This window comes from Pyxicephalus adspersus, chromosome 10 (genome assembly GCF_032062135.1).
Source record: "Pyxicephalus adspersus chromosome 10, UCB_Pads_2.0, whole genome shotgun sequence".
Classification (NCBI taxonomy): Eukaryota; Metazoa; Chordata; class Amphibia; order Anura; family Pyxicephalidae; genus Pyxicephalus; species Pyxicephalus adspersus.
Window position 1 is genome coordinate 55,461,501 of NC_092867.1, and position 21,409 is coordinate 55,482,909.

Sequence of the window (21,409 nt, forward strand, 5' to 3'; positions counted from 1 at the left end):
AAATACATACTTCCCTGCTTGCTGATCGGTTGGAAGGATGAGGTTAGCTGGGGGCAGATGTGCGTGCCCTTGCTATGGGGGTGAAATAAGGTAAAATAAGTCCAAAAAGGGTGTTTGAAGAAGGAAAAGCACTGAAAACATGGAGCAATCAAAGGGAGCATGGCCGGGGGAGGCGGGCGCATAAACATGAGGGGTTTATTTTGAAGGAGCTCGGTGCGCAGGAAGGCTTTGAGAAGGTTGAGGTTAAATTGAATGTAAAGAGCCATACAGGAGAAAGACCCCTGATGGCGTAAAAAGCCTACGACACCTGGTATTCCCAGGCGGTCTTCCATCCAAGTACTATCCAGGCCCGACCCTACTTAGCTTCCGAGATCAGACGAGATTGGGCGTATTCAGGGTGGTTTGGCCGTAGGCACTGAGCGGGCTCTCCCTCAGCCCTCTTCTACTTGTCGGCCGCAGCCTGGCCTTTTGTACCCTCCACTCTACTACACTCTGCCACTGCTGCAACTTCTCCTGCTGCTCACAACTTTTCACAAGCACCCACAAACACCCCCCTCTATTCTCTCTCCCACCTCACCCCAGGCACCAACAAATGCTGCCTTGCTCACTCTTTAAACTTTTCCCCACTTCCTTCCTCACACACTAACACTGCCATCCCGCAACACTCGTTTTTGCACTACCCTTCTCCTGGCGGCTTTCACCCCTTTCGCTCACAGCCCTGGCCGCACAGGGCAACCTATGGCGTGCTAAAAAAACCCTGGTACAATTTGCTTTAACAGGGGAAACAAATTCCTTCCTGATTCCACAAGGCAATTGGATGTTCCCTAGATTATCAGTTACTGTTATTTTTACTTTACAAAAAGCAGCAATAAATGGAAGTTTTTAATCATGGGAGATTTCAACTACCCTGACATTGACTAGAGTAATGGCACTACAGGAACAGCAAAAGGGAGGACATTTGTGAATTTAATATAAGATAATTTTATGGTACAGTTTATAGAAGCCCCAACTAGAAATGAAACTCTGCTGGACCTAATTATTTCTAACAATGCAGAGCTTATAACAAATTTGCAAATAAAAGAGAATCTGGGTAGCAGTGACCATATTATGATTTCATTTATTGTAAGCTGTAAACAGGAAGCAAAAACAGGAAAGATAAAAACATCTAATTTTAAGAGAACACATTTTCCATTATTAAGGGCAGCTCTCTGAGACTTTAATTGCAAGCCTGTTCATGGATGGAATTATTGGGAGTACAGAGATGTTTTTTTAGTACATTTCTTGGCAGAAATATTGTGTTTTAATACCAAAAGACTTTTTGGCATATTCCCACTTGTTTTTGATATATTTGGAAAACTTTAATACTTAGGGGACTCTGATATTAGAATGGCCATGTGATTTTGGATACCAGTGTAATGGTAAATGGTAAAACAACATGTTTTGAAGAATGCTTTTCCCTTCTAGACATCTCACCTATATATTTATTGTTTCTTTACACACAGTGATTGAATCTAGTTTTTGAAGATAATTGCTTATTACCACTCCATAATGGAGTGAGCATTACCAATTATAATTGGACAAGTACTGAATATTGCTGTGGAGAACATATATGGGACACCGCCATCTCTGTGTGTTGTGATTTTAATCTTGCATTTTGCCCGCCTTCAGGGAGTAGGCATACTGGCGAATGTCACAAACCTTTGGTATGTATGGAACAATTTGGTTATATTAAAGAAATTATGTATATGATAGAGTTGTACCTATTGTATAATGGAGCTGTACTTATTGTGTTTTTTGTATATGTTGTAGTGCTGATACATCTACTAGCTGTACGAAATACATCCCTGAGGAAGCAGACATAGTCTGCGAAAAGCATCAGATGATCTCATCATGTGTAATGTGTACAATGTATCTAGCCCATGTATGCTAAAATGTCAATCAAACTCATCCTGAAACTTGGTATAGGGGAAGAGGCATGTATATTTTAATTGTTGCTTTTTAATGAAGGAAGTAAAAAGGTTTACGATAATTTTTACAATATTCACTGCCGTTAAAGTCCCGTTCATTTGTGTTCTTTAATAATCTAATGGGTAATAAGTTTAGGAGGCTAAAATAAAACCTATGTGGCTCACAGCTGATGTTAATAAAAGCCATAAGGAACAAGAAAAGGATATTCCAATAATATGAATATGAATAAAAATGAAGGATCACCTTCATCATTTGAAACCTATATAGAATACAACAAAAGATGTAAAAAGGAGATAAAATGTGCAAAACTTCAAAATGAAAGTCAGAGTGCAAAGGTAAGTAAAGCAAACCCCCCAAAAATATTTAAATATATTAAAAGCAAAAAGATTAGATCTGAGCATGAAGGCCCCTTAAAAGGTGTCGCTGTTTTGGTAACTGGGGATAAAGACAGGGCAGATTTACTAAACACTTTTTTTAGCTCTGTGTACACGAAGGAAAATGGCAGAGCTCCAAATTCATAATAGCAATGTCACTGCCTTAAATGAGTCACAATGGCTCAGAATTGATATGATTGAGAAACAGCTGGGAAAAATTAAGTTAACAAAGCACCAGGACCTGATGGATTACATCCACGTGTCCTCAAACACCTGAGCTGCGTTATTTCAAAGCCATTATTTCTAATTTTTAGAGACTCTTTAGTCACTGGCAAGGTACCGATGGATTGGCGTAAGGCCAATGTGGTTCCTATCTTCAAAAAGGGAGCAAAGTTATTACCAGGTAACCATAGACCCGTTAGTTTAACGTCCATAGTTTGAAAGGTCTTGGAGAGTTTGATAAAGAACCACATAGAGCAGTTTCTGCTAGAAAATAATATTATAAGTAATAGTATGGCTTCAAGAAAGAATGCTCGGGCATGCCCAAAAGGAGCACCCAGGAGTCTCCCAGGATGCATGATGTAGGTATCCTGGGAGGCTTTGTGCTCCTATTCATTCTCGATCACCTAAGCTATCGAGAATTAGGGGGCGGAAAACAGAATTTTTACTTAGCATAAAAGGGTTGTCTACTCAGGTAAGGTAATATTAACCTTAGACCATTCAGTGTATGAAGCATTAATCTCCACTCTCTGCATGCAGTCCTTAAAGCGTACCTAAACTCAGAAATTTCACTTTACATAAAAGGGTAGACCACTGGGAGCACTAAATTTGCCGTGTTTTGCCACACCCCTTTTTTGACCACCCGGCTGAAAAAATTTTTTGGGGGGGGGAACTGATATTCTTTACAATTTTCAAACAATGAAGGTGAGCCATCATTTTTATATTTTTGGAATGCCCTTTTCCTGTTCTTTATGGCTTTTTTAACATCAGCTGTGAGCCATATAGGTGTGAGTTTTAATTTCTTAAAAACGTATTACCTATTGGTATATATTTTTCAGTGCGCCTATGTAGAACAGACTTGAAAGATTCCTATTTCTGTTCTGTGTTCTTTGAGAACAATATTGTCTCCCAATCCAAGTCAGAGAGAGACGCCCTTAATTATTGAAAATTTGCTCTCTTACAATTAAATGTTTTTATCTTTCCTGTTTTTTCTTCCTGTTTACAGCTTACATTAAATGAAATCATATGATGGTCACTGCTACCTCTTTTATATGCACATTAGCTATAAACTCTGCATTGTTAGAAAGAACTAGGTACAGCAGAATATAATTTATGATTGGGGCTTCTATAAACTGTACCATAAAATTATCTTAAATTAAAATTCATAATTTCCTCCTTTTTGCTGTTCCTGTAGTGCCATTACTCCAGTCAATGTCTGAGTTGAAATTGTTGAGTTCAAATAGTTGAAATCTCCCTTGATTAAAACCTTTCCAGTTTTTGCTGCTTTTTCTATCTGTGCTAGTAGTTGATTCTCTATTTTTTACTTAGCACTAAGGGGGCCTATAGCTGACTCAAATAATTGTGTGTTATTCATCCCCACATTCAACTCCACCCATAATGCCTTAACCTCTTTGTTTGCTCCATCAACAATATCCTCTTTCACATTTACTTTTAGATCACTTCTCACATACAGTCACCACCACGCTTTCGTTTGTCTTTACGAAAGATAGTATAACCAGGAATGTTGACAGCTCAGAACAAAGCCGGGATTCAGCAACACCAACTAAGTCATAATGCTCTTTATTCATTAAAGCTTCCAACTCCCCATTTCTTTTGCCAGACTTCCAGCATTGGTGAACCGCCTCCTTAGGTTTTTCAATGACTTCCTTTTGATTAGTTCTGTAAATATCCTGAATATGGAATATATTGGCATTAAGTATTTCATAAATTTATTATTGTAGACATAGGCATATCTAGTTTAATTTTGCTTAATTTTCATGTTTCATTGATTTTCTATGAGGGTATTATTGAGGTCATTAATTGCTTCATAGTGCCTGCAGCTACATATGTCAGTGATGGCTCAAATTACAGCTGTTTACTGCAAAACTATGTAAATGTGATAAATGTCTACAGCCTACAACCTAGCTGTCTAGCCACACTTCAACTTTATGAATATGATACGGTTTGTATTTCAAATATGTTGGAAGGTGCTTTATTTTTAACAAGCAATCCCTGGCCCAAGGACTACCAGTAATGGGTTCTCAGAGTTCAAACTCAAAGTGTCCTGATGCTGTGGAACCTCAGCGGAGTGAGTCCTCTTATGCCTAATGCGATCTGCTTTATTTCTATACCGTCTTCCACATTCTAGACAGGAATGTGGCTTCTCAGCTGTATGAGTCAACCAGTGCATGGTGAAATCTGACTTCTGTATAAAACATTTCCTACATTCCGTGCAAGAAAATGGTTTCTCTCCAGTGTGAACTTGTTCATGGATCATAAGAGATGATTTTGAGTAAAAACATTTCCCACACTCAGAGCAGGAAAATGGCTTCACACCAGTGTGGCTTCTCTGGTGTAATGCACGATGGGTTCTCTGGGTAAAAGATTTCCCACTTTCTGGACACAAAAATGGCTTTTCTCCCGTATGAATCCTCTGGTGCCAACTGAAGGCTTCTCCCCTGGAAAAACTTTTACCGCATTCAGAGCATGAATAGGGCTTCTCTCCTGTATAAATTTGACGGTGAACGCTTCTCTCCTTGCAAAATATTTCCCACAGTCTGAACATGAATACAGTTTTTCATTCGTGAATCCTTTGGTGTATGTTAAGTTGACTCTTCCTAGGGAAAGATTTGTTGCATTCTGAACATGAATATATGTGTGAGTTCTCTTATGCTCAGCAAGGCCTAATTTATGCCTAAAACATTTCCCACATTCGGAACAACAAAACGGCTTTTCACCAGTGTGGATCCTCAGGTGTAAAGATTCACCTCCCCAGAAAGACATTTTCCACATTTAGAACACGTATATGGGTTCTCAGATGCATGCGACTGTTTCGAAAAAGTTCTGCTTTCTGAGTAACTCCTTCCACAGGCTCAGGACAAGGGGATGTTTCACTGAATTTAAGAGATGTCTGAGAAGTGACAGGTTGGGGGTCACTATGGGGGGCCCCATGTGTAGTGGGATCAAAAGACAGACTTGAATCCTCTGAAACATAGGTTATGTCATCGTCATATTCAGTTTCAACATCTTCAGAAATATAGGATTGCTTATTCTTGCTGCCCTCACTGTGAGCCCAATCTAGAGGAAATAAAAATTAACTGAAATAAGAACCCATGATAACTTACAACTAAACAAAATTAGAATATAATAAAAAAATAGCTATTAGAATGAATTACCATATTTAAAATTACTTTTCATATGGATTAACTATCTACTATTAAAGCCAATATGCTTGTAAGCTGTTACCAAAAGCATCTGGTGGTGCTTCACTTGAGACTGACAGTCATAGACCTTTCTGAGGGATTAAAGGAAAAGTGTCTATGATTTAGATGAGAGGGTAGTGGCTTTCCGGAGGACTGTATGATAACCCCTAACTTGTTGCCACTAAAACTAATAGGCCTGCAGCTTGGCTGCTGATCACAACTACTTTGTTATGGAGGTTGGAGGTCTTAAGGAACAAGCAGCCTGGTGCTCTCGTTTATACCCTACAACCGTTGCCCATCAAAAAGTACTTAGCACTTTTCTGAGTAGAACCTATTGTTTATCCTCCCATGGAGTGCCAGTACTATTGTCCTCCATGGGCAGAAACAACCTTGTTGCCCGCAAAAGCCAACATGTGAAAATCTGAGCCAGAAACTCCAAGTATACCTTACCCTGAGAGGATGCAAAGCCTTTACTAAGGTGGCTATCTATACACAAAAACAGTGTAGACTAAGAATATAGTGAAGACAGAGAAATTATTAGCAGGATGGCTGCAGGTAATAATGGGACTAGTCATTTGTCCTTCACTTGCTTTTTCTGGCCACAGCTTCCACAATTCTGGTCCTCTTTAATAAATGTAATTGAATCAGAAACAATTTTAATTTGTTTGAGCAACCTGATTAACAATTTTTAAAATGTTAAGCTTCTGAATATGTAGGCTCTTTATTTTTCAGATGTTTTGTGGGACCTAATAAACCTGTCCCTTCCACCTGACCAACTACGTAACTAAGAAAGCTCCTATGGTGCATGAAAAACCTTTTTCACATATTGAAGGACATGGCATCTCCCTTATATGAACACTGGCATATTTTATGGGCACCATCAGATGAGAGGTCAATCAGTCACCACTTAAGAGAACCCTACCATGGAACCCTGGTTAAGAATGGTTGTTCTAAGATTTAGTAACAATTTTCTTGAGAAATACAACTTTACTGGCATGACCTCTCAATATGTTCGACTCTGGTGATAAAATGTTCACTGTTGACCTGGAAAACAGAAGTGCTTTACCATCTCTACCAGTTGTGTGATGGGTGACCAAAGGAGAATATTTGAGTACCAAGGTTTTCTTCTGATGAATCAGATGTGATTTTGTCTTCTTCCAGTTCACCATCTGAAAATGCTGTTGGACGTTGTCCGGAGTCATAACTTCTGTATCGCCCATCTGGAGGAGATAAACAAGAAGTGAAAATTAATAAAAAATGCTATAATCAAAGGGCTCGTTAAAGGGGTTTCCTGCAAAGAACATTGTAAATACCTAACTTTTCTGCTGCCTGCACCACTGAATGCCACTATTACTGATGGAAATGTTAGGAGTCATAAACCCCCAGTGTCTGCAGCAATTTGTCCTGTAGACCCCTACATAACTACAGTACATAGGAGTAAGGTGAATGTTACAGTGGAGGACCAGGAATCTGACATTTCATCGAAACTAGCAGCCATTATGGTTGAAATATCTTGCAGGCATTAAAAGCTAATATCTCTTTATTTTGCCAATGTTCTCTACTCATTACAGTAAAGTAATAATTTGAGTTTAGGTCTGCTTTAATAAACATACAACAAATGACAACTAACAATTAACACCTCATGATTGATAACTTTTAAACCAGGCTGTCACCGATAGCTTTTGTCCCCACCAAAATTTGGTAATCTAATTCCCCAGTGATGTTCTGTCCCTTTAGTTACAACAGATAATTTATTCTTTAATATTATTTTTTTTCCTAGAATATGAAAAAAAAGTATTGCGTTGGACCATAGCTTAGCAATGCTTACTTCCATTATGTGGCCAGATGTCTGGAGATGCAATGTTTCCTACTTGATTCTGAGCATCCAATGGCCGACTTTCCCATCTAAAACTTTTGTGGCCACTAGAACACATCCCGATAACATACAAATATGTGCTGTGAACTATTTTATTTAGCACATGAGTCTTTTTTCCACAAGCACAAGGCACTTGCTTGAGAATGTAATCCAAGCAAGATTCAAACACAATTAATTTTCAAGTACACATGACCTCACTGAATACACCTTGTGTATCCATTGGCCAGGAACAGGGGAATCGATTCAAAGAAGTTGAAGACCACCTTTAAGGGTGAATGTTCCCCCCTTGTACCTTCAAACATTTACTACAAAAGATATTCTCATGTTCCGGACACTGACACAATTTTTCAAAACTGGATTCCACAAGAATATTACTCCAAGATTCATGGCCATCGGATCCAAATTCTGCCCTTGAACTTTTGGAAGGAGGTGGCGGGACCATGTCTCTGTTGGGAAATATAGTGGCAAAGCATTGTCCCTCAAGATTTTTCTTGGCATGTTTGCCACATAACAGTCTGGTGTAAAGTTCTCATATTCTGTATGTATTGTATTGTATTGTTTTTCTTACCATTGAATATTTTCTGGGCAAACAGATCAAGATTTCCAAAGTCTGTCAATTCTGCAAGGAAAAGAGTGTAAAATGACTCCTTTAAAATAGGTTGTTCTGTTGGCTTTGCTGGAACAGCCAGAGACAATGCAAAACGGCATGACAGTTTCCTAAATCATAAAATAAATGTATGTGAAAAAACATATCCAGGGCTGAAAAAAGGAGTGCCTCATTTGTTATCAATGCACCCCATCACAAAGATGTCTGATTTGCAATTATTAGCACTTTAGAAATAGTGCATACAGCATGCATATTAGCAAAGGAAGGTATGAAAAGGTAAATCGAAGCAATGATTAAACCTTTTTGGCTACGAAAGGGTGTTTTATGTCTGACACGAAGATGAAGTGCAACAGTCATGGGGTTTTTATTACAGAATTATACATCCAGCTAATTGGCCAAATTAAGGTCAAATAGATATTAATCTAGCACTGGAACCTCAGGGGAGGAAGTACTTAGGTGCTATAATACAGAGAGGTAAGCAGGAACGCCGGAGAAGCTGCCAGGTAGACAAAAACAAAATTGGCAATTATCCCTAATTAATATGCCTGCTTCATTTCTGATCCTATAGATCAGTGATTCTCAACCTGGAGCCTGGCCCGAAGAGATTACAATCTAAAAGGTGGGGAAGCAGCATACAATAATATTAATAATGCACATAACATATATAAGAGAGGGGTTGTGGCCTACACCCCAGCACAGCTATTCATCTAATATCCTACACATAGAGGACTTGCGGGAAAATAATTTGCTAAGGTGACATCATCCCCACATCAAGTCTACAGACCACCTTCTATCTCATAAAACATCTTTACCTCCTTCTCTCTGGACACACTCTGCAGTCACAGACCTCCGGAAAACCGAAAACAAACCTTAAAAGTATTTTTATTGATGTCCCACTTGAGCTGCAACAAAATGGACGTTTGTTTTGAGGTTTTTGTACATGCGTGCCTCCATAGCAACCAGACAGAGCTGGACGGTTTTGAATGACATAAACCAACAGCAGAGCAGATGTTACATCTGTGTATTGAGGATCCACCTTCTGAGGAGTAGAAATTCCTTAGTGGCCATTTTCTTGTAGCCCAAGCATATATTCCTCTTGATTTTTGCATTGCAAGTAACTTTTTTGTTTATTTTTTGTTTTATGTGTAATACTCTAACATTGCACAATTCATTATCTGCCTGCTTCTGCTATCAAAGCTCCTATTGTAAGGTTATTGTGGTAAAGGGGGGAAAGAATTAGGTTTAAGATTATAAGGTTGTGATGGCGAGTTGTCAAGGTGGGTGAGGATTCAGAATTTGCAGGACAGAATGGATGTCAAAAGAGGTGAAAATTAGAGGGCCAGATAGGAAGGACTCTGTATGTACAGTTGGGGGAGAAAATGAGACTCACAGCACCACCTACTTTGTTACTAGGTCTAGGGGTATGTGTGAAGTGCAGGCCTCCATAGGAGAGTGCAGCAGCAGAGCAGCAGAGAGGAGGAAAGCCAAGTTCTAGTTAGAGCCAGGAAGTTAATGGTTGTGGATGGAGGTTAGTTTATTACAGACAGATCTGGCATTCTATTGACTGCCAGAGAGAGGGGGTGGGAATTTATGGGTTGGGTGAATGGAAATGAAGTTAGGAAGAGAGAGTATTTTGTAGAAAGGGTAGGGAAGAGAGAGGCTGGTGTAGGGGGGTCCAGGGTTGGGTAAGATGTCACCAGCAAGAAGAAGAACAGAAAAAAGGTGCAGGAGTACAGTCAGAAAAAGCAGGAGAGTGAAGGAACAGTCAGACAGGGAGTTACCAGACTGAGATGAGGAGAGGGGATAGCACAAGCAGAGTACACTGTGAATGATACATTGTAACAGATGAAGATAGAACACAGGAATGCATTAGGCAATAGGGATGAGCGAGAAGGCCTCTGACATTCATGTACTTTCAGTGGGTTCGCAAAATTTCGGTAAATCGATTTCACGAATTACAATAAAGTCAATAGGCTGAATTTAAACATTGATAGCAAAGTCCCAATAGGTGTTAGAACCACCAAATTTGCCAGGTTAGTGTAAGAGAACAGTGGCAACAAGAAAAAAATATAAAAGTTAAAAAAGACTTTTTTCCAGAAAATGTCAGGCAAAGTGACAGCAGGCAAATAGGATTTTTGCGTGATGGACTCCCTTAGAAGGAGCGTGGATGGCATTGGTAACTGGCATCTAGAGCTGGGTGTAGTGCATCGTCAATGACACCCAGAAGTGTGAAATAAAATTATAGTGAATGAAGTACTGACAGACGGCAGCAGCAACAGCATTAGGAGGAGACGTTGAGCTCTGAGACAGAGCCCCTGATTCATCAAGCAAAATCGGATTATCGGTCGCGCATTCGTATTAGCGATCCGGAATCGTGCGCGATCGCGCTATTCAACAACCGGAAAAGCGTGTACGAGCACACTCGAGTCCGGACCGCGGTAAACCGCGATCGCTGGCCGCGCGTACTTTCGCGCTTCCAGCGAGCGCGGATTTTATTGATGAATCAGGGGCATTGTGTCCATAAAATACTGTCAGAGATGATTAGAAAAAAAAAAACAGTAACAGTGATGTGCTGTGTTTGAATGTACAGAAAAGTGTAAATCCGCATAGGATCAAAAGTTCAAAGTAAACAAGTAGGTTGTGCTCCAATATAAACATAGGATTAAAAAGAATCCTTAAAGAAAAGGGAAAAAATAAAGAACAACAAACAACAAAAACCAGGACAAAATGAAGTAGACAACAGGTGTCGTGACATTCCAAACATGGCCATGGGCGAGTTATCCATTAGTGGATACATTTCCGACTTGAGGCAGGCTCATACCTGGAGGGCCATCAAGAAAAAACAAAAGAAAAAAAAAAGACAATAAGAAGGAATACCTTCTTCATGCAGATATCCGAGTCAGCAAGTTATGAAGAAAATCAGCAACTTTTGCCCTGTGGATAAGAGCATCGCAGTATGATTTTGTGGGCTGAGACGTGGAGGGGCCTTCCAGAGAGGGGTCATTCCTTGTCCGTGAAGGTTGAGGGCTGGTCGGTGGTGAGACATTACCTGCTCAAGTTATATCCGGTTTAGCAAGGTTGCCTTGCAGAAAATCCCCAGCATCCTCGGCACTGGTGAAAGAATGATTGTCCCCTTGGTAGTCATACAAATGAAGAGTAGTGGGGTATGCCAGCGTGAATCCTATTCTCCTTTTGAATAAAGAGGTACACACAGGTTGGAAAAGCTTGCAAAAATCAAAAGGCGAGCTCTTTCAACTGCAAGATCACGGTGGGTTCGAAAGGCCACAAGCACTTTGGATCTATCAGCATAGTCCAAATATTTGGCTATCACCGGGGGCAGGCACCGTAGATCTTTAGTAAGGGGACCCAACCTATGAGCCCATTTAACCCTGCATTCATGGTCTAGGCCCAACAGTTCCGGTATTGTAGAGGCACAGAACTGCTGCAGCATGTTAGATTTAATAGAGTCAGGTATTCCCACAATCCTCAGGTTGTTACGGTGGGACCTATTTTCCAAGTCATCGACTTAATCTGTTAAAGCACGCATTTGATTTTCCATTGAGGCTATTTGGGTACAGGCTTGAAGCAGGTCATCCTCATTAGTAGAAAGTCTGGCCTCAGCAGTTGATAGTCTAGTAGCATGGCTTTTCGAGTCCTGCCTTAATGATTTTATCCCCTTGCCCACTGCAGCATCAATAATATCTTTTATGGCTGGCTTAAGCAGAACCACAACTGCTTCTCCTATTATAGTGTAGTCGGGCATTAAATTGAAAGGCTCACCTCCATTCTCCTCAGGGACACGTGGTAGCTTTGACTGCAGGGTCCCCATCATCTTGGAGCGCTGCCTGCGGTTCTTCTCCTTTTGTTTTCCAGTGGCTGGAGAGTTGCACATAGCCGTTTTAGCAACAATGTTATCCATGCCGCAGGACTCGGGAAGCCGCCCGGTGATTGCAGAAAATAGTACTCGGTGTATCGTGCAACATAAAGAAAGAAATGCCTCCCAGTGAGCAGGAGCCTCTCCTATCAACTACTCACACATGGAAGTCAAGGTGCCCAACTTTTTTGGGCAGCAGACGGCAGCAGGCATAGTGGTAGCTGCAACTATTATAATGTTCCCATGTAAAAATACATTACCCAATTACCGATCATTTGAACAGCTATAGCATGCCTATAACTTAAAATTTGTATGTGATCTGAACTCACACATGTGTATGTGATTCCAAATCTGAACTCAAATTCTGAGTTTAAATTTGGAATCAGCACACTTGATATTATGTAAATCGCATGTGTTATTCCCAGTTGCAAAATCATTGTTGTGCAGTGTTATAAGTTAGATTTACTACAACTGTAGATTTTATCTTTTTTTATCTGTGATTGGGAATTGTTACTGCTGTATGGGACACTTTACATTGTTTTCTATTTGTTATATAAATTTCCCATTTATCTGGTATCTCATAATGAAAACCTTCTCTGTAAGCCCTTCTATTGGTTTTTACTCTTTAATCCCCCCAAAAATGTTTGAAGCAAAAAAAAAAGCTTTCGTGAATTTTAAATTGGGGGCACCTAAAGCTACAGAACTCGCCTGTGGAGGCAAACATGGGCCCCTCACATCTAATTGGAGATACTCAGGAGCCTGTGATTTTAACCTAAAAACTGTAAAAAAACTAAAATTCAATATTTGTTTATTTTCCTGGTATCAAAATATTGACAATGATATGATCCATCCAGAGGCTCCTTGCGTTCCCCGAGGAAAATATTTTTATAATCTTTTTGTAGTTATCTGTATTTAAAATACTGCTGTACTTTACATATTTTCTAATCTGGGACTTTTTTCTGGATTCAGTATTCATTTCTCACCTGTGCTCTGGAGGGATTTTCTCCTCTTTACATGAATCATTGTTTATCACATATGGCTCTTATTCATCTGTATTTTCCGTTTTGTATTTAGTCAGGCTTTCTTTTTACATAACCAATTCAACCATAAAAAATGAAGCACATTTTATTAGACTGGGCTTGGGTAATAAAACTATATTGCTCTCATCCTAGTTTACTCATTTTTAACATCTACCTGATGTTCCTGTGTGGCATCAAGGGAATACAGAGGAAGGGGATTTCTCTCTAATGGGTTCCCATTACTGGATCCATCTGTAGGAGACACACACACTGACTGAATACATTGAGCTTGATTCATCAGGCCAAATCGCAAGCTCTCACACGCGGGAATTGGGAATCAGACGCAAAAAACCTATTTATCAACCAAATTTCGCCTGGCGAGAACAGGCTGGTGTATTCTTCTGGCAGTTATCAACTGAAATGATCACTTGCTCCGAGCCGCGCATCTCTGTGAGCTTGACACTAGCAAGCTTGCATTAAAAGTCACTGTTTCCCTAAAAATTAATTCTTTCAAATGGCACACATCTTTCACTTAGCCCTAAATAAAGTGCTTTGGGCTGTTCAAATGTTTCAAACATATATATTAGCTGAGAAATAAACATATTTTTAAACGACCCAGTATTTTCATAAAGAGGTTCATAAAGTTCATAAAGAGTTAACTAATTTCAGCTCTTTAAATAGGGGCCTATCTAAATGCATACTATGCAGGACCTGAGGGTCCACCTGGTGATAAATTCCTGCAAGCTCTGGTGGGCGAGAGCTCGCTTTTGCCAGTGAACTAGATTTTTCCCACAAAAGTCACAAGCACACACACAAGTTCTTGTTTGCTTCTATAGATATATATGTAAATATACATTTATATTTTGACAAATATATTTATATATATATATATATATATAGATTATATAGATTCCTCTCCTGTGTGAAGTAGCAGGTAGAAGACTCTCACTTGTGAGATAATTAATGAAGAAACACTGAGGGTGGGGATATTACACAGAGCCAGGAGCTCAGTCAGGAGCCTAATTTGGAGAGACACAGACAGGGGTCTGTGCAGGCTCAGCTTAACTTGGAAAGACACAGACAGGGGTCTGTGCGGGCTCAGCTTGGCCCAACAGCGGTTTGTGTCAGTGCCGCTCTGTTTGGAGAGGCTGTGGGAGAGCTCTGTTTGGAGGCGCAGACAGTCGGTCTGTGGGGAGCTCTCTGCCTGGGGACACAGAAAGTTGGTCTATGTGAATGAACGGAAACCTGAGTAAAAGGTTGCTGAAAGCTTTGTTTGAAGCTGACAGGGAGAAGCCCTCCAGCTGATAGACAGGAACGTCGGATGTATAGTAAGTGCCGGACAGGCAAGGTTTTCTTTTGCTATTTTGTTATTTTATCTGCAACCTTCAAATAAACCTGACTACAAGTCAGCTTAACACTTAAACTTCAGTGTGTGATCTGAGTTGGATGAACCAGACAAGTGGTTAGATAGATAGATATAGACAGATATAAATGATTTTAATTTTTTAATTACTATAATTATTTAAATATATATATATATATATAATGTATATATATAATTATTATAAATACATGTATAGATATCTATGATAAATATATAAATACATAATAATATAGTCTAAAAATATGAAAAGAGATATATATTTCTAAATATACATGTATTTTTATACTATAATTAGGGATGAGCGAACTTGATCCCGAACCCGAACCCCATTGAGGTCTATGGGAACCCCACCTTTGGGGCACTAAAATGCCTGTAAAATGTCCAGGCACGTGACATCACAGTGGGAAACTGAACTGCAGGCCTCTGCAGTTCCAGTAAAATGTCCAGGCACTACAGGTGATGAATGGGGACTTGTCCCCATTCATCGCCTGTATTGCCCTGTTTTCTTAGATAAACTCTAAGAATACATAGTACAGTGCTGCAACTGCAATCACAGTTGTCGTGCTGTACTTCTACTATGTATTCCTGGGTAGAGTTTCTCTATCTAAGAATACAGGGCACTACAGGTGATGACTTGTCCCCATTCATCTCCTGTAGTGCCCAGAGATCGTAGTGGAACTCCAGAGGTAATCTGCAGTTCAGTTTCCCACATGGCGTCACAGTGGGAAACTGAACTGCAGATTACCTCTGCAGTTCTACTACAATGCCCAGGCACTACAAGTGATGAATCGGGGCTTGTCCCCATTCATCACCTTTAGTGCCCTGTATTCTTAGTTAGAAAAGCTCTATCTAAGAATACTCAGTACAGCTCTGCAACAGCAATCGCTGTTGCCGTGCTGTGCTTCCACTATGTATTCTTTGATGGAGATTCTCTATGTAAGAATACAGGGCACTACAGGTGATGAGTGGGGACAAGTGCCCATTTATCACTTTTAGTGCCCGAACACCAAACTCGAACCCAAACTTTTCCAGCAAAGTTCGGGTACCCAAAATTGTAAAGTTCGGTAACTTTACGATTTTGGGTACCCGAACTTTCAAACACTTTTTGCATTTTTCAAACACACACACACACACGAACTTTACAGTGTGTGTGTGTGTGTGTGTTTGAAAAATGCATGCAAAGGTTTCTCCCACATTTATATGTGTTTTTATCCACTTTTACAAGCGATTGTAAGCTTTTTAAGAAAGCTTTCATTAAAAACAATGGGGTATTTTAAAAGTGTTTTTAACAGGACCTTGGAATCTGGAAGCCCCCTTTAAAAAGAAGACTCCCAGGATCTCCACCACCCCACCCTGGAGAATAAATACAGGAGTACATTAAACCCCTTACTCATTTCCTGAAAGGGTTAAAATATGTGTAAAAAAATAAGACAAGGCTTTAATTTTAAAATATTTAATTTTATGTGTGTGTTTAGTGTAACTTGTCTACTTTTACTTTTTGACAGGTTATCCCACAATGACAGTGTGATTCATAAAGTTGCATTCATTTATGAGTTCAGCTGTGAGACTATTGACAGTGTGGGATCCCCAGCCGCTCGGGATTACATGAGGACAAGTCTCCCCATTCCGCTCTAGTGATGAATGGATGAACAGGGGAAACCCTAATGACGGCTCAAGCATTATCAGGTATCCACTTTGCTCAGCCAATCACGGAACACTAGAGCTGAAGGGGGTGACTTGTCCTCATGTAACCCCCAGTGCCTGGGGATCCCACACTGTAAGTAGTTTCATGGCTTTGCTTATGAATGAATACAGCTGTGGGAATCATCCTGTCAGTGTGGGATAATCTGTACAAAATAAAAGTTGAAAAGTTACATTAAACACACACACATTAAAAAAATCCTTTACAAATAAATCCTCCTCTACTTTTTTTTTTGTTTTTCTTGAATAGCTGTTTACTGGTGTACAAATCCAAAGGATCGGATTAATAAATGAATATGGAATGTCAAACTGAAAAAAAACAACAAACAGCCAAATTTTACAGACTGCGCACGCCAATTGCATGTTAATATTTAGCACCTGTGCGCATAATGATGAGCATATATAAGGGTGTTGTCTATTTTGCTTTTTTCCTTTGTCTTTATTTTTTTTTCTTCCAAGAAGGGGCTGTTGTTTTGTTTGTTAGCCTAATCTTTGTTGCTACATTTGATACTTTGCTTACCACTTAGCACAACAGCTGGTTTTGTTTGTTAAATGTTGAATGCTTCAATATCCATTTTGCAATTGAGAAGTCAATGTTAATGTTATGTTATTGTGTTTGTGGCCATATTGTTTCATTTCAATAAAATGTCTTTATTACCACCTTTAAATGTTTTTCCTGCATAAATATTTGTATTAGTTATTTTACTTTATTAATTACTATATTTTATTAGTTTTCATTTTACTTTGTATTTATTTTATATTATTTTATATTGGATTGGATACAGGAGTTTGTATTCAATCAAATACAAAATGAGAGTTTGAATTTACCAGTTACATACTTTGTATTTATTTTATATTATTTTATATTGGATTGGATACAGGAGTTTGTATTCAATCCAATACAAAATGAGAGTTTGAATTTACCATTTACATACTTTGTATTTATTTTGTATTGGATTGGATACAGGAGTTTGTATTCAATCCAATACAAAATGTGTTTGAATGAGTTTGAATTTGAATTTCCCGCTGATGGGCACACGCACCGACGACGTCATCAGGGATCGCTGAGGGACACGTACACGCTACGCGAACGGAGAAAAAGAAGCCGGCGGAGAAGACAGGCACCCGACGCTGGAGAGGGAGATCAACGCTGGAGAGGGAGATCGACGCTGGAGAACGACGCTGGAACAACAGAACACGGGATGATCACAGCGGGACCAGGTAAGTGATGATATTTAACCACTGAAAAAAGTTCGGGTTTAACGATTTCTGCAATTTTTTTTACCCCAAACCAAGGTCGGGTTTAAGGGCCAGGTGGTTAAACAGTATAATCTCTATACAACACATTCTTCTAATTTAATTTTATATGTCTATCCCAACCTTTGGTATTTCTCAGTTCTAGTCTCTATCTTTTAAGATTATTATCTTGAAACACAGTATACTCCTAGTTGGTTCATTTTTGTATTATAGACTGCTTCCCCCTTCCCATCCTCCTCATATGTTCTTCAGTGACAAAATTATCTGCTATAACCCTTTACCTATTATCACACTCAAAACAAATGTGTAGTTAATTTATTAATAAGAGGAGGAAAAGTATTAATACCTTTCCCTCCATTACGACATAATTATACAAACCCTACTTCTGTTTAGTGAATCCAAAAAACAAAAACCCTGTGACATGTGAATCCTTATCCATATCATATTTAATTTTGTGTAATTTATATAATATCTCTCAGTGATATATAGGGTGAGAAGAAATAGCCTTCCATACTTCATCTTTTAACAGTTATTCATTCCCTATTGTTTCAATCTTCATTACTCCCTTAATCTTAAGAATAAAATAGGAATTCACCTTTCTTTTCTACTTTATCTTCTACTGGTAACACTGCATATTTTCCTATCATTTCCATTTTACTTTATCTAATTCTATTATACTTTTCCTACTTTATCTTTACCACTCAGTTAAGCATGACATTTATAGCCAAATACTCTTAGCACATTACATATAACATCGACAACCACTAAGACACAAAGACCAAGGAAGAATGGGGGACAGGGAGCAGGCCGGCTGAAAATCCCACATATGAAAAAGGAACATATATTACAGCCCACATAATTAATAATGTGACTAAATGGTCAACATTGACCAATCCCAGCCGTTATTTATATAATGGTCAATCCATGGTGACCATATTTTTTGAAATTTAGAAGCCGAGGCAGTCAATATCGCTCGCATCTTCTCGTTCACCAAAAACCAGAACATTTTATTTTTAACTTGTTGCACATTGGGGGTTTTAGACCACCAAGCTTTGGCCAAAACCATTTTGGCTGAAGTGAACAGATACTTTATCAATTTAAATTGAGCATTAGTACGAAACAATGGTTTCAAACACAAAAGTGCCTCTGCCAGATTTTTAAGAAATGCAAGTCCCATCAAAGTATAGGCTATTTGATATACCCTCGTTCACAATTTTCTTATTTTAGGACACTCCCACCATATATGATAGAGAGTTTCTGATTTATTACATCCCCTAAAACATTTACCCCCACAGGTCAGCTGGAATTTATTAAGCCTAGATGAAACCATATACTATCTTAACATTGATTTATAATTGGTTTCTACCGCTGAAGCATTAATGCTACTATGGGCCACTGCAGACCATATCTGATTCCAGTCTTCCTGTTGCAGTGACATACCCATATCTGCCTCCAATTTAAATATATAGGATGGTACGGCCATACTTGTTTGAACTAAAATATTATACAGAGCTGATAAAACCTTTTATCCTTACATTCTGTACACACAGTCTCTAAAACTACATCATATTATTAATTCCATCAGTTAATCTCAGCCTAGTTTGTATAAAATGCCTGATCTGGAGATACCTAAAGAGTTCCTCAGGTGGGGCCTTCATATTTTTCTCTGATCTCGCTAAAAAGAAAGAATCCCTGCCATGTTAGTAAAATGACAAATTCTATAAAGATCCTTTTCTACCCACCAAGAAAAACGCCTCGGTTCCTCCAGACCAGGAGGAAACAACAGGTTCTCAATTATAGAACTTACAGGACTATGACCAGACATAAGGTGCCCCGTTATTTTATTAGAGTCCCATATTTGTAATGTATGTCTCAGTATTGGATTGGTGATGTGGCGCAGTTGTACCTCTGGAATCCAGAGTAATGTATCTACTGAAATTTGCGCCACCAATGCTTTCTCAATGAAAACCCATTTAGGAATGTTGTTTTCGGCATGATATTGTAACAGGGGAGTAACTCCGACAGCATTATAATAAAAACTCAAATGCGGAACCAATAAGCCGCCCAGGTTCCTGGATCGATATAAAGTATGTCTAGGAACTAGTGGGCACTTTGCCCCCAAATATATTTAAACAATTTACTTTGTAGCATTTTAATACATGATTAGGCATAGCTAATGGAAGGACTCTCATAAGATGTAGAAACTTTGGTAACCAGGACATCTTTATAGAACCTATGTGGCCCAACCATGAGATTTGATAATGTTTCCATGTTTCTATTAAACCGATCAGGTGTTTCACCAAGTCAGGGATATTAATACTATACAAAAGATCATATGATGAGGGAATATATATACCCAAATAGCTAAAGTCTTTTTAACTCCCATTGAAAGGGAAAGGATTCTTTAAACAATTTTACCACTTTTGTTGATAAATTAATATTAAGAGCCTTACATTTTGATTTATTTAACTGCAGCCCCGAGAAGGCCTGAAAACCTTTCATTACCTTCATCAAATTGGACAAAGTTACCATGGGATGCATCAGACATAGGAGAATGTCATCCACAAAAAGGCAGAGTTTGCGTTGTTCCCCGTTTATCTCTATACCCCAAATGTCAACATTATTTCGAATAGCTATAGCCAGGGGTTCTACTGCCAATCCAAAAAGCAATGGCGACAGTGGGCAACCCTGCCTGGTACTACTGCCTATAGAAAACGTTCTGAACGGTAGCCCATATATTCTATAAATGCTTTAGGGGAGTCATACAGTGAGGAAACCCATTTACAAAAGATCTCGCCAAAGCCCCATTTGTTAAATAATGATATAAGATATGGTCATAACACTGAGTCAAACGCTTTACTTATATCCAAACTCAGTAAAAAAGCTGATGTCTTATTTTGTTTAGCTTGTTGAAATAAATGCAATATCCTCCGTGTACTATCTCCCGCTTCTCGTCTGGGTAATAAACCCGTTTGGTCAGCCGACACTAAGTCACCCAAACTATCTTCCAATCGGGATGCCAGGATTGTCGCCAAAATCTTTGCATCCAGATTAAGAAGAGAAATAGGCCTATAATTAGACCAGTCCATCGCATCAGTAGAGGGTTTTGGTAACATACAAATGGCTGCTTCCAACATGCTCGAATCAAGGGCTTCCCCTTTCAGAATCCCAATAAATCTCTCCACCAGGTAAGGTCCCAGTATTTGCTGGTATTTTTTTATAATACACTGCCATAAACCCATCAGGTTCTGGTCTCTTTGGGTTTAAGATCCCCAATAGCTTTAATCACTTCCGACAAAGTAATAGGGGCTTCCATGATTTCTATTCTATTAGCGGTAATTTTTGGAAGATTTATAAATTGAAAGAATGTTTCCATAGCTCTCTTATTGAAAGAATGAGGAGTTTGGTACAGTTTTTGTAGATGTTCATGAAATTCCTGCAATATATGTATTGGATTAGTAGTGGGACCAATCCCATTTACCCTAAGTCTATAGGTGTTTGGGCATCTTTCCGATTACCTCAGCCTATTTGCCAATAATGTATGCATTTTATTACTATATCTATAAAATGTATTATTTGACCATCTCAACGTTTTCTCAGCAATAGATGCTGTGCAAAGATTCAATTGTGTACAAACGTCCTCTATTTGTCATCCTTTACTCTTATTTAATGAAGCTTTGTACTGCGTTCTCAGCTTTTCATATTTAGATTCTAACTCCATTACTTTTGCCAAATTTCTTTTTAATCTGTGAGGCTTTCGGTATGGGTCTTCCCCTTACCACCGTCTTATGCGCCGGCCATAGCACAACCAATGATGTCATAGGTTGTTGATTTAAAGTAATACTCAACCAAAATCCCTTGTACTTTTTGATCCACCTCAGGGTTACTGAGCAAAGAGTCATTGCCCCTGATTCATCAAGCAGCTGA

General features: G+C 39.0%; 1 long non-coding RNA gene and 1 other non-coding gene across 3 annotated transcripts; both read right to left on the reverse strand.

Annotated features, from left to right (window-relative positions):
* Window positions 1-295: 295 nt before the first annotated feature.
* Window positions 296-414, reverse strand: LOC140340165 (5S ribosomal RNA). The gene has a single exon (XR_011922606.1). It is a non-coding gene; the product is annotated as a 5S ribosomal RNA (ribosomal RNA).
* Window positions 415-4,183: 3,769 nt separating this feature from the next.
* Window positions 4,184-9,204, reverse strand: LOC140339768 (uncharacterized). 2 transcript variants are annotated; one of them, XR_011922528.1, is made up of 4 exons: window positions 9,060-9,204; window positions 8,209-8,259; window positions 6,880-6,984; window positions 4,184-5,639 (listed from the first exon to the last, which is right to left on the reverse strand). It is a non-coding gene; the product is annotated as an uncharacterized lncRNA (long non-coding RNA). The 2 variants fall into 2 exon arrangements; XR_011922529.1 differs by having other exon boundaries at window positions 6,831-6,984.
* Window positions 9,205-21,409: the final 12,205 nt, after the last annotated feature.